The sequence below is a fragment of the Humulus lupulus genome, chromosome 6 (genome assembly GCF_963169125.1).
Source record: "Humulus lupulus chromosome 6, drHumLupu1.1, whole genome shotgun sequence".
Lineage (NCBI taxonomy): Eukaryota > Viridiplantae > Streptophyta > Magnoliopsida > Rosales > Cannabaceae > Humulus > Humulus lupulus.
In genome coordinates, this window is record NC_084798.1 from 33,238,978 (window position 1) to 33,252,015 (window position 13,038).

The 13,038-nt window shown below is 37.5% G+C and overlaps 1 long non-coding RNA gene across 2 annotated transcripts; it reads right to left on the bottom strand.

The window, feature by feature from the left end:
* Positions 1 to 213: 213 nt before the first annotated feature.
* LOC133782026 (uncharacterized) lies at positions 214 to 13,005 on the bottom strand. Of its 2 annotated transcripts, none has more exons than XR_009870317.1 (4): positions 12,826 to 13,005; positions 2,096 to 2,140; positions 1,859 to 2,028; positions 214 to 1,177 (listed from the first exon to the last, which is right to left on the bottom strand). It is a non-coding gene; the product is annotated as an uncharacterized LOC133782026 (long non-coding RNA). The 2 variants fall into 2 exon arrangements; XR_009870316.1 differs by having other exon boundaries at positions 1,859 to 1,969; positions 12,826 to 13,002.
* Between the last annotated feature and the right edge of the window lie 33 nt (positions 13,006 to 13,038).

Here is a 13,038-nt window from a genome sequence, read left to right on the forward strand (position 1 = left end):
TATATTTATTTTGTATATGAGTTTTGTTTTTAAGACATACTTTTTTTTTTTAATTTGTAAATATAAGCATTAGTTCTAGTTTATCTTGAATTAAAAGGGTTTATTTAAGGAGTATATTTATGGCCGAGTTTATTTAATGAAGGAAAAAACACTGGTTTTAGATGGTGGAAGAAAATCTATTATCTTGCTGTGCTTATAGATAAGATTGGTCCCACATTAAATATAACGCGTGAAATATTATAGCCGTATCTTTTGACATTTTTACACACCCACCCTTGTTGATGATCTTATCTTTACTCTACTGTTTAATGAATGCATGTGTACAATAGAGTTAGAGCAGCCAACAAAGAACCTGTAGAAGTGGGTTGAAAGTGAAAATTAACTTTACTCCATCCTTGAGGCATGTGGTGAGCTTGTGTATCCATCACGTGCATGGTGGTCAATTCATCATCATATCTGCTTGTTCTTATTTGATTAGCACCTTAGTTACTTTTTCAATATATATATATATATAGACTGTTTTTCTATAGAGTCTTCATTTTAAGTTCTATCGGTGAGACTCTCAGTGTTTCTCGACTCGTAAACAGTTTTCGGTACGATTTTTTTTATGACCGTGTATATTGTTGTTGTTTAGAGCATCCTGCAAATTTTCTGAAAATTATGAATAATTTACAGTATCGACAACTAAGTTTAAACAGGTTCAAGCATGTTGCTTTCCACGCGCATAAAAAAATTTAGTCACACGTGCAACAACATGTTTGAACCTAGTTTTCAGTACTGTAAACTATTCGGAATTTTCTGAAAATTTGCAAGATGCTCTAAATAACTACAATATATACTGTCAAAAAAAAAATTACGCCGAAAACTGTTCGCGGATCGAGAACACAGAGAGCCCCACCAGTAGGGCTTAAAGTGAAGCTCCTATAAGAGAATTCCCCAATAAAATATGTTTAAACAAAGAAGAAAAAAACATTCAGAAAATCAATCATACATTAATACAAAAAAACTTTTAAAGTAAATAGCTAGTCTAAACTAACAAAGCTTGCTGAACATGTTTTTCTCAGTGTCTTTCTTCATTATCTTGGCCTCTACCATCCATCTCATAGTCTTCCTGTGTTACATGAATCCTTCTCTCCCTCGATACAGACATTCTTGCTTCTGTGCACACAACCTATAACTAGGAGAAGAGGCATTTACAGATGAAACAAATGTATACAAGTAAACCAACTATTTTTTTTTTAAATCTAAACACATCAGCATTCATAATACCGCAGAGTGATTTGAGACATATAAGATAAGAAAATCACAAGCTTACATATGTAGTTAGACGAAGTAAAGCCAACAGATGATTGAATTGCAATTATATGTATATATATATATATATGTACATTTATATTTATATAAATACAATTAACCTGCCCAAAACATAATTACTGTATTCCATTCAAAACTCCATATTTTAAATTCATAGAAACTTCAAACATAAGAAACCAAACTAAAATCTCACTAAATTCTAATTGAAATCAATAACCCCATTTCACCATCATCATTACCACCGTGACCTTCCATTCTATTTAAATAGAAACTAAGTCTCTATCCAAATCATATTCACTTGAAGTGATTCATCCTTTCCACTATCTTTATTGTAGCTTTTATCAATAGGCCAAAAGAGTGTGAAAGACACAACATGATCATTATCAGGAATAATAACCCAACTCTCCCAAGGAGACATTTTCTTTGTTCAGAAACAATTATATTAGAGTAGTGATATCATGAGATTCATAAGATTTAGACCCAATTCAACCAGCTAAATAACTCAAGCCAATGGAATGACAGAACAAACTTTCGAATAAGATACCTTTTGCCAACCGTTCAGGATGAGCTTCAAGCCAATGTTGTTCAAACTGAATGTTGTAGATGTAGAGACCTTCCTTGAACTTTGAATATGTTCTAACAAAGGGTTTAAGTACTATGGAGATTGACGCAAAGCAGAGGCAGTAAAAAAAGTGAAGATGGAACTTAAATTCTCTGTTAAACATGAAAATGACTAATTACAACTTGTAAACCAAAAAGGTAAAATATAAGAGTGTCTTACCTTTAAACGTTTTGTAGTTGCAACTTGTTCTACCTTATGTAAGAACTGATCAAATGATAAATAAGAAAGCAAATGAGAGTGTCAATCTCTGTACATACCAATTAGCAAGAAATGAAAATAGGATTCAGACTAACATAAAATCACTTCAGCAAAATGTGACTTGAATAGATTTAGATTGTTTTATAAACTCAGCCAATCAAACCCAATAGGAAATTTTCTTTTTGAATACATAAAACTTTGCAAAGCCCATTACTGAGATCAGAACCAAATGATAGGCACTTGATACGGAGAATGGTCAAATGTCTTATTAAATTGGTAAGGATACAATGGTGCCAAGGTTTCAAGTACCTTGGAGACTCCTAACAGAGAACCTCTCTGTACAAACCAGTCACAAAAATTATCTCCCCCTCCAAAAAGTTCTCATGACTTATTTATACATTATGTCTAAGACCCTCCCCAACCACAATAGGATTACATTAAATTGCTGACTCACTTAAATGAATTAAAAGACTCTTAATAAAAAGACAACTAATACACACTAATTAATTCCCAAATTAGTTCTGCTCCTTGAATATGTGTGTTATAGGTGGCCTAACATTACCCCGCTCCCAAACATCCACCATGTCCTCAAGGTGGAAATCCGGAAACTCAGTAGCCAGCTTGTGGAAATCCTCCCAAGTAGCTTCAAAATCTGGTAAGCCATGCCATTTGATGAGGATCTCCGTGTCTCCTTGTGGCCCTCCAACTTTGTTTCGCACATCCAGCAGCTGTTCAGGTTAAGTGCGCAACTCCAAGTCTGCTGTTAGTTGTGGTGGAAGATGGTAAGTAGCCAAACTAGCTCCATGGGCTCTGCACAATTGTGAAATGTGGAAGACTGGGGGTATGGAAGTAGTGAGTGGCAGCTCCAATCGGGTATGGGCCATAATCGCGTGCTGCCAGCTTTTGTGACCTCCGTTGTGCCAACGTCTTCTGCCAGTAGGGTCTGAGTTTTGGGAATACCAAGTCACCCACTTGGAATTCGTCATGATGGCACTTCTTGTCCGCATAAAATTTCATCTTTTGTTGTGCTTTAAGGAGCTGCATGCGGAGTTCATCCAGGATCTCTTCTCACTCTTCCAGCAATGTGTCTACGGCAGAAACCACGCCAACCCCCTTGTCATACCGAAGGAGTGGTGGTGGATTATGGCCTTACAATGCTTTGAAGGGAGTACATTTGTACCAAACCTTGTACCAATACTCAGCCCAAGCTAACCACTTGTACCAAACCTTTTGTTTTGTAGACGCAAAACACTGTAAGTATGTCTCCAAACACCTATTGACAACCTCCGTTTGGCCTTCCGTTTGAGGGTGATAAGCTGTGCTGTGCTTTGATATATAATCATGTTGTTGAAAAATTTCTTCCCAAAACTTGCTTGTAAACACCTTGTCCCAATTTGAAATAATGGCTAAGGGAACTCCATGTAATTTAACCACCTCCTTCATGAAGTGCTGAGCCACGATTACCACCGTGTAGGGGTGTTTGAGGCCTATAAAATGAGCATATTTGCTCAATTTGTCAACGACAACAAGTATAGTATCTCAACCCTCCGATCTCGGCAATCCCTCAATGAAATCCACTGAGATTTCATCCCAAACTTGAGCTAGAAGACTAATTGGATGCAATAATCCCGCTGGAGTGGTGGTCAAATATTTATTTTGTTGGCGTACTTGATAGATTTGGACAAACTTGAGGACATCTTTTCGCATGCCAGTCCAAAAGACTTCTGCTTTCAGCCGTTGGTAAGTTTTAGACTCACCCGAATGCCCTCCCTTGGGGGAGTTGTGAAACTCTTCCAACAACGACTGAATAAGCTTAGAGGAAGAAGGAACGACCAGCCTCCCTTTGTAGTATAGAAATTCGTTAGTGGTAGTAAAGCCATGGTGTTGTTGTCTTAACTGTGCCAACTCATCATCTTGCAACTGTGGCCAATATTTCCACTGTGGTACTGCAATGGTGGCACATTCAGGTTGCCCTTCAAGCTGCGACAATGCATCAGCCATTCGGTGGTGCCATTCGGTTGCTTGCACCACTGCGGTACTCGATGTCAAAGCCATATCCCATCAACTTAGAGACCCATTTCTGGTATTCATGGCCAATGACTCACTGTTTTAAAAGAAATATCAGACTTTGCTGGTTTGTTCGGACCATATATCTTCAGCCCAATAAATATGGTCTCCATTTGACGACTGAAATCACAATAGCCATTAACTCTTTTTGGTACATGAATTTTAGGCGTCCCCGATGGCCAAGAGTGTGGCTGTAATAAGCTATTGGGCGCTCTTCTTGCAAAAGGACAGCTCCTAATCTGAAGCCGGAAGCATCAGTTTCGATGATAAAATGTTTACTAAAGTCCAGCATGGCCAAAACGGGAACCGAACACATCGCATGTTTGAGTTCTTCAAAAACTTAGGCTGCTACTGAATCCCACTGGAAGCTGTCTTTTTTGAGCTAAGAAGTGAGTGGAAGAGCTATTTTAGCATATCTGTATACAAATTATCGATAGTACCCTATCAATCCCAAGAACCCTCTCAAAGACTTGATGTTTGAGGGAGTTGGCCACGCTTGCATTGCTTCTACCTTGGTTGGGTCAGCTGCCACACCTTGTTCTGAGATGATGTGTCCCAAATAGGCTAATTGGGACTGGCCGAATTCACACTTTTTCTTGTTGGCATACAATTTATGTTGCTGTAGTAGCCCTAAAACAGTGTGTAGGTGCTGAGTGTGAGTAGTAACATCCAAGTTGTATACTAAGATGTCATCGAAGAACACCAAGACATACTTTTGTAGAAAATGGCGGAAGATGTCGTTCATCAAAGATTGGAAGTTGGCAGGAGCGTTGGTGAGACCAAACGACATGACTTTGAATTCATAATGGTCGTCGTGAGTGCGAAAGGCTGTTTTAGGAATGCCTTCCATTTTGAGTCAGATTTGATGATAACCCGATTTGAGATCCAATTTTGAGAACACCTTAGATTCGTGTAGTTCATCTAGAAGTTCGTCAATGATAGGAATGAGATACTTGTGGGGCACGGTTTCCTTGTTGAGGACCCAATAGTCTACACAAAAGCGCCAAGAGTCATCCTTCTTCACTAGGAGCACTAGACTAGAGAAGGGACTGCTGCTCATCTAAATTATTCCAGTAGTAAGCATTTCCTTAATTAATTGTTCAATTTCTTCTTTCTGAAACCGTGGGTATATATAGGGTCGTACACTAATCGGGGGAGTGCCTTCTTTTAAAAATAATGGCATGTTCCTGATACTATATGGGTGGCAGTCCCTCGGGCATATGAAAGACGTCCGCAAACTCCTCTAGCACTGTCTAAAACTTGTCTGAAACTGCTGGAGTGGTTCTTGTCAGTACCGTGGCTTCATTTAATTCCACTAAAATCCATGCCCGTTCTTGCATCAACATGATGAGCATTTGAGCATGGCCTTTAGAGAAATGAGGGATCTACCAAGAGAAGGATCTCCATGTAAAGTGACGGATTGGTCTAGTTGGAATTTCATGACTTGAGTCTTCCAATTAGTGTGAGTCATACCCAATTTAGACAGCCATTGAATGCCCAAGATGACATCCGAACCCCCCAACCCAAGTGGCAAAAAACCTTCAACAATGGTGAGGTCTTGGAGTTGTAACACAACCCCACATCACATTCCTTCCCCTTTACTGCTTCGCTTAATCCCATTGTCACGCCGTAAGCCTCGGTTTTAGATTTTGGCAACTCCAATTGTTGGACAAAAGTCGTACTAATAAAATTGTGAGTAGCGCCGAGGTTGATTAAAGTTACCACAGGCTGGTTGTGAATGAAGCCCTTGATCTTTATCGTTTTCGGAGCAGTCAGTCCAGCCATCGGATTGAGGGAAACTTCAACCGACGTTTTCACTTTCGTAGCATCCAAAGTTGGTTCTTGCTCGTCGGCTAGCAGCTCTTCTTCCGTGGCAACCTCCTCATCGGGAATAATCATGACATTTAGCTCTTTGTTTTTACAAACATGACCCCTATACCACTTCCCATCACATTTTAAACACACACCCCTGTCTTTCTTATCTTGGTACTCTGATTTCGTCATTTTCTTGAATGACCCCATGGGTGTAGTGGAGCTAGTCCATTGTGTTTTGTGGCTGGAAAAATCGTTTGTGGATTGTGAAGGATTGGAAGACTGGTATCGTGAGCTGCCTCTATTTTTACTTTCTATGAAAAGAGCTAACTCAATGGTTGTTTCTAAAGACTGTGGCTAGAACACCCACAACTCATCCCGCAACCCTTTCTTGAGGTCGTTAGTGAAGGTACTTAGGAAAATTTTGTTTGGAACATTGTCCAAGGGTGCCGAAAATTCAATAAAGTGTCGGTAATATTCCTTGACGAGGGATTATTGGCGAACCACAAGAAATTGGTCATAAATTCCCATCATTTTGGCTGCGAAATCGACGCAACAAAAGCAATTTCATGTCCTCCCAATGGTTCATTGGTCTTCGTTTGCTTCCAAATTGGTACCAAAGAAGCACATCACCTTCAAATGAAATGACAGTCGCTTTAATTTTCTCAACATTGGTGAATCGCTGCAAAGAAAAAAATCTTTCTACTTTCAAAATCTCGTCTAAAATAATATGAATGGCTGAAGTGGTCTGCTAACAACGTGCCAAAAGAAGGTGGTAGTGTTGGGGCATTGGGGCTGGACGTGGTGTCTTGAACCCAAAATGTGGACTGTGGAGAGGAATTCCATCATTCTTGGAAATCGAAAAGATGAAGACAAGGTTGTGGACAACATTGGGGCAGGAGGTGGGTTCTTGAACCCAGAATGTGTACTTTGGAGCGAAATTCCATCATTCTTGGAGGTCGGGGATGAGGAAGACAAGCTCTTGGACAGCAGCTCAAATTTTGCGTCAAGCCGAGCCTCTAATTGTTGTTCAAACCTGGACATGAGCAGAGCAAATTTTTCCTCCAGAAACGCCATTGCTCGGGTAGATTCTTGCTGTGCTGAAGTCGTTGCCGAATCGTCGGGATCCTCCATGGTGTCCACACACGTGGTCATCTTCTTGCCGCCGACCATGGTCCCGACGAAAGCTCTGGTACCAATTTGATAGGCACTTGATATGGAGGATGGTAAATGTCTTATTAAATTGGTAAGGATACAATGGTGCCAAGGTTTCGAGTACCTTGGAGACTCCTAACAAAGAACTTCTCTGTACAAACCCGTCACAAAAATTATCTACCCCTCTAAAATGTTCTCATGACTTATTTATACATTATGTCTAAGACCCTCCCCAACCAATAGGATTACATTAAATTGCTGACTCACTTAAATGAATTAAAAGACTCCTAATAAAAAGACAACTAATACACACTAATTAATTCCCAAATTAGTTCTTCTCCTTGAATATGCGTATATAGGTGGCCTAACACCAAAATCTGAGGCATGACCCAAAAATGTTGGGTCAAACCAACAAATAGTCCTTTAACTTAGTAGCATAGAAAAATGTTGTACTAAGCTAGTTTCCGATGAGATGGACCACTTTCACCGGTTTTTTCCCTTTTTTTTGGTCAATACAAGTGGTTATTAAGAAAGCAAGAGGTACCTGTCAATGGCAACAAAATTGACTTGACTGATTTTTCAAGCCAACAAAGGAGAGGAGAGATCAGAAGCAAATTATACACAAATGATCACTAAGAGAGAGATCTGCAAAGAGTTTTATGCACAAAGCCAACTTTTTTTTTTGGTTTATATCACTAGAGGTCCCAAATATTTTTTAAAAGTATTACGTAGGTCCCCAAATTTCATTTTGTATTACTTAAGTCCCCAAACTTACTACATGTGTATCACATAGGTCCTTTCAGTTATAAATTAGAAAATAGTTTACAGAATGCGTAGCAAAAAACTATCTATGTCCAGCAAAAAGTGATTTATGACCTAGTTAATTTTTTTGTAATTACGTGGGTTATAAATCACTTTTTGTTGTGCTTTATGTAAATCATTTTCTAACAAATTAGACCTATGTGATACACATTTAGTAAGTTTGGGAACCTAAGTGATACTTTTAAAAAAGATTGAGGACCTCTAGTGATATAAACCTTTTTTTTAAAAAAAAAAAAAAGACAGCATGCTTGCTCCAATATATATATATATATATATTTTGAAAAAGAGATAGAGGTCATTGACTGACCTCCTCTCAATAAAATTGAGAGCCCTCACTTATGGCGAAGTAATACCGTAGTAACAACAAAAACAAAAACAAGGCCAAAAAAAAAAACACACACACAAAGAACCCCACACTCCCCATAAGCTGTTAAAGCCACAAACTACCCCACTCCCTACAAAGATCTAAAAAAGAAACCCCCTCAAAACCTCTTCATCTATACACCCAAGTAGCAATCCAGAACTTGATCTTATCCCAGATAATCTCCACTGTACAAGAAACGTCTTCAAAAATCCTACTATTTCTCTCCAGCCAAATAGCCCAAAGAATCGCCAACACAATACTCTGCCACAATCGAGCCACCCTCTTACATCCCTCTAAATGGCACATTGAGAACAAGAGGAAGGCATGCACCAAGAGACCCCAAACTCGGCAAGCACTTTAAACCACACCTTCCTAGTGAAAGGACACTCCAGAAATAAATGTCGAGCTGACTCCCCTTCATTCTTACAACACACATACCAATTTGGCGACAAATAGTGAAAGAGTCTTCTCCTCTGCAAGTTAACATGGACATTTAACTTATCCATGAATAGCAACCAGCCAAACAATTTAACTTTGGAAAGAGAGACACTCTTCCACAATTTCTTAGGTCAAGTCAACTCCGAGCCTAAATGAGCGTAGATCAAACTATGAAAGATAGACTTAGAAGAGAACATTCCACTATTGTCAGGAATCCAGTGCCTCCTGTCCTCCAAAATCGACGATAAAGCAACATACTGAAGCAGATGTAACAACTGAGCCAAGCTAGAAACCTCCCTATCAAACAAATTCCTCCGGAAATGCAGATTCCATCCTAGGCCACTCGAACTCCCTTCACCTCCCGAGACTGCTAAATCTTTAATCAAGCAGTTTTTGGCCAGGGACACCAAAAATAAATCAGGGAATTGAGACTTTAAAGAAACATCACCAATCCAAACATTCTCCCAAAAGCGAATCCTATCCCCCCCTCCCCACCTTGAAACAGATCAACTGCCTATAATCCTCATACAAAGCCAAGATATCTCTCCAAGAACCGCGAGCCAACAATCTTCCCCCACTACTAGTATCCCAATGACCACCATCTACCCCATACCTACTCTTCACTACCCTATGCTGTCCACGAACCACATATCCATATAGATTTTTCTCTGGCAATATAGAATTCTCAACCCTTAACTTACAAGCACTCCTGACATATGCAGTGATGTCCGACACACCAAATCTTACACCTACATTTTTAAGCCTCATATTCTTGGTATCATACCAACATTAATAATCAATGTCGCAAGAAATTAAACCATTCCCATTGCTAAAAAAATCTTTTTGAATGCAGCTACAATGTTGGTCAAACCAATTTGGAAGAAGATTGTGTAATTTACCACATATTTGAACCAGCAGCTTAGAAAAAACTTCTGCACACATGTTTCATGAAAGAAATGTGACATTTTATAAATACATCACAAACAATTTCATTGAATCGATCCTTCTTCAATAACACCACTATCTCATTGGTCACAAACCCATCATGAAAACAATCATAGAACCATAATCCAATGAGAAAACAATTATCATGAAACAAATTATTAAAAATCCAGTCACAGAAGCACTTATCGAACCAAAACAAAATAAGAAACCTAACCCAAAAAAAATAGAAATAGATTCATACCTTGGTGGTAGAAAAATCCAACTCTAAGAATCTGATTTAGAAATTACGCCATTTTTATACAGATCCAAAAACCCTCACAATAAAAGTTATCAACATTAGAGTGAAAATGTTAATATGAAGAAAGAGATTGGTAGAAGAATGGTACTTTGAGACAATAAAATGATACCTGACGAAGTAGACAATAGAGCTAGCTAGGTTCAAGTGATAATGGAGGAGGTAACTATGGCATCCTTGAGGAGAATAATAACTGTGGCATCTCTAATGAGAACGAGAAAAAGTAGAGTTCATGAGGGTTGGAGGAAAAAAGTGTAAAAAAAATATTGACAGTAGATTTTTTTAATTATTTAATTTTCATAATTTTAATTGAAATTTTAAGAAATAAAATATAGAAATAAAGTTACCAAACGAGATTTCTGCTTTTTTTTTTTTTTTGACTTCTCATTTAAATAAACAGAAAACTATTCAAATAATAGTTACCGAACATCCCTTTATGCTACATTTTGCTAGATAAAAAGGTGTCAGAACCTAGGATTTGCTCATATTTCAAATAAGTTAAGAACCTGAGCCCGGTGCCTGCAAATGAGAGTAGTCTTTCCAAAAGCTTGACTATATGAGATACTCCAAACATCGAAGGGAAGTATTACTCAACGAGTTACTTGGTGATAAGCTCATATATTCTACTACAGCTATGAAATGTTGGAGCAAACAAGACCACATCACTAAATCAAGATCAGCCTTTACCACGTTATAGTAAAAATATTATTAGACAAACTGCACGTTACGCAAGATTTGGGGATAGCATAGATAATACTTACTTTTGAGGATACGATGAGTGAACCTAGAAAAGAGGAATGACAAAAGATGGAGTCTATTTGTTTACTTCTGTTTTGGAGCTTGTAGAAACACTTACTGAAGTATGACCTATTGGGTTCAATGGATGTACAAGAGAGGAAGAGATGGGTACAAGTCCATGGCTTCATCCTCTGCTCAGCGCTAATCATCATCAATACCATTGAGAGATCATTATTGTCCCATGAAGGTAAGAAGGCTTTTGAGTGATGTGTTAATGGAAGCCAGTCAAAATCTTATTGTAGCTAGAGACACTATAAATGGTAGGCTTTCTTTAGGACTCTTCCAGTAGGTTCTAAGTTGAAAATACTGTTAAATTTTTTTCTTAAACTAAGAATTCTCACGTTTGAAAGTCAAAAAAGGTTTGTTAAGTTGCCAAAGAATACAAGAACAAAACAATCAAAAGTTTAAAAGAAGCTCAAGTTGCCAATGGAAGATGTCACTACATTCACATCGCTATATTTAGGCTATATAGCGATGTGAACGCAGTGACATCTTCCATTGGCAACTTAAGCTTTCTTCCAACTTTTGATTGCTTTGTTCTTGTATTCTTTGGCACTTTAACAAACATTTATTGATTATCAAGCGTGAGAATTCTTAGTTTGGGAAAGTTTTTCAACCCAAAACCTATTGGAAGAGTCTTGAAGCATATGAAAGAGGAAAGGTTGCGATATATAGTGTTCTTAGCTATAAGATTTTGACTGGCTTCTATTAACATATCAATCACAATCCTCTTTACTTTCATGCAGCAATAATGATCTCTCAGTGGTACACATCTTATGCAACTAAAGCTTTGAGAGTTCCTCTAGCAATCAAGCATCTAAATTGCTAGTTGTCGGGTAATCTCTTCTACAAAACTACAAGAGATATCCAATGAGATACTCGTTAGTGGAGGGAAAATATCTATTATCGTAGCCATCTAGAAAATTAGAAGCTATATAAGATTATCACCAAAAACATATAACAAAGCATAATAAGTAAAGATACAGACGCTCATTTTCATTTTCTACTTTACTAGTAGGACTATGATCAAACAAGTGGAGTACAAACTATAAAAATTAGAGACTTAAGTAAAACTAGAAATAAACATTGTATCATTCCACACATTAAAGACCAAAGTCAATCAAATATCAAATACATTATCATATAATTAGTATATATGTTGAATAGTTTTACAGTAAAGTTTTGATTCTATATAAATAAATATATATATTTAAACATGACCGCCCAAATATTATAATTATTAAGAGTTTACATTGTAAGGAAAAGTGTCCTGTGTATGTATTTTGATGCTATATTTGCAGTCATATTCTAACATGTACTGAGCTAAAGGTGCCTATTTTTTGTGAAGTCTCACTTCATGTTCTCCAGAGAATAGTCTTTTTCTCTAAAGTTGCGTTGTACTTGAGAGAAATGAAATGCTTATTCTTTTTCTTTTTCTTTTTATTTTCAGCATGATTAACCACTATTTTAAAGCACAAGCATAAAAGGAAATAGCCAAGATTATATATATATGTATGTATGTATGTATAGAAGAACAAAGCAGTGCTCTGTCATTCAATGATACATTTTCTCAAACGCCTTGCATGCATTTGTAACGAAAATCTAAGAAAAATAGACAAAGTTAAACCAAATGAATCTTCAAAGAAATATTTACGAAATATGAACCATAAACTATTAACAACCTAAGAATTTCTAGGTCAAAGATTGACAAAAATCGTCCAATGAATTTAGGTAAAAGAATTGTGCAAAACTCATGTAAATCCAATGTAGACTAAGAACAAGATTAGGATCCAACGAAATCGAAGCTCACATTGCTCAAGAGACTGTTGCTAACCACTAATTGCACAACAACCATTTCACAACGCAAGAGACAATGAAAAACAGAGACAGAGATGCAGGGAGTGAGAAAATCTTATATACAAGTTAGTAGAACAACATGATTCTCAATCTTTATTAGCCTTAAATGTCGGATGAAAGAGAGAGATAGCTAATTACCACAACTAGCTGGAATGGATCACCATAATCGTCCAGAATCAGTGTTTAGAGTAAAGAGCGACCATTGAGACTTGAGAGAATAGAGAGAAGAATTATCCTTGAGAGAAGAGGTACCGAAGTGGAAAGGAGAAAGAGACAGCTTAGCTTAATTTGCTTCAAAGGGTTAGAGAGAGCCTAACACTGTGTCCAATCATATATTTACTATTTCATCTC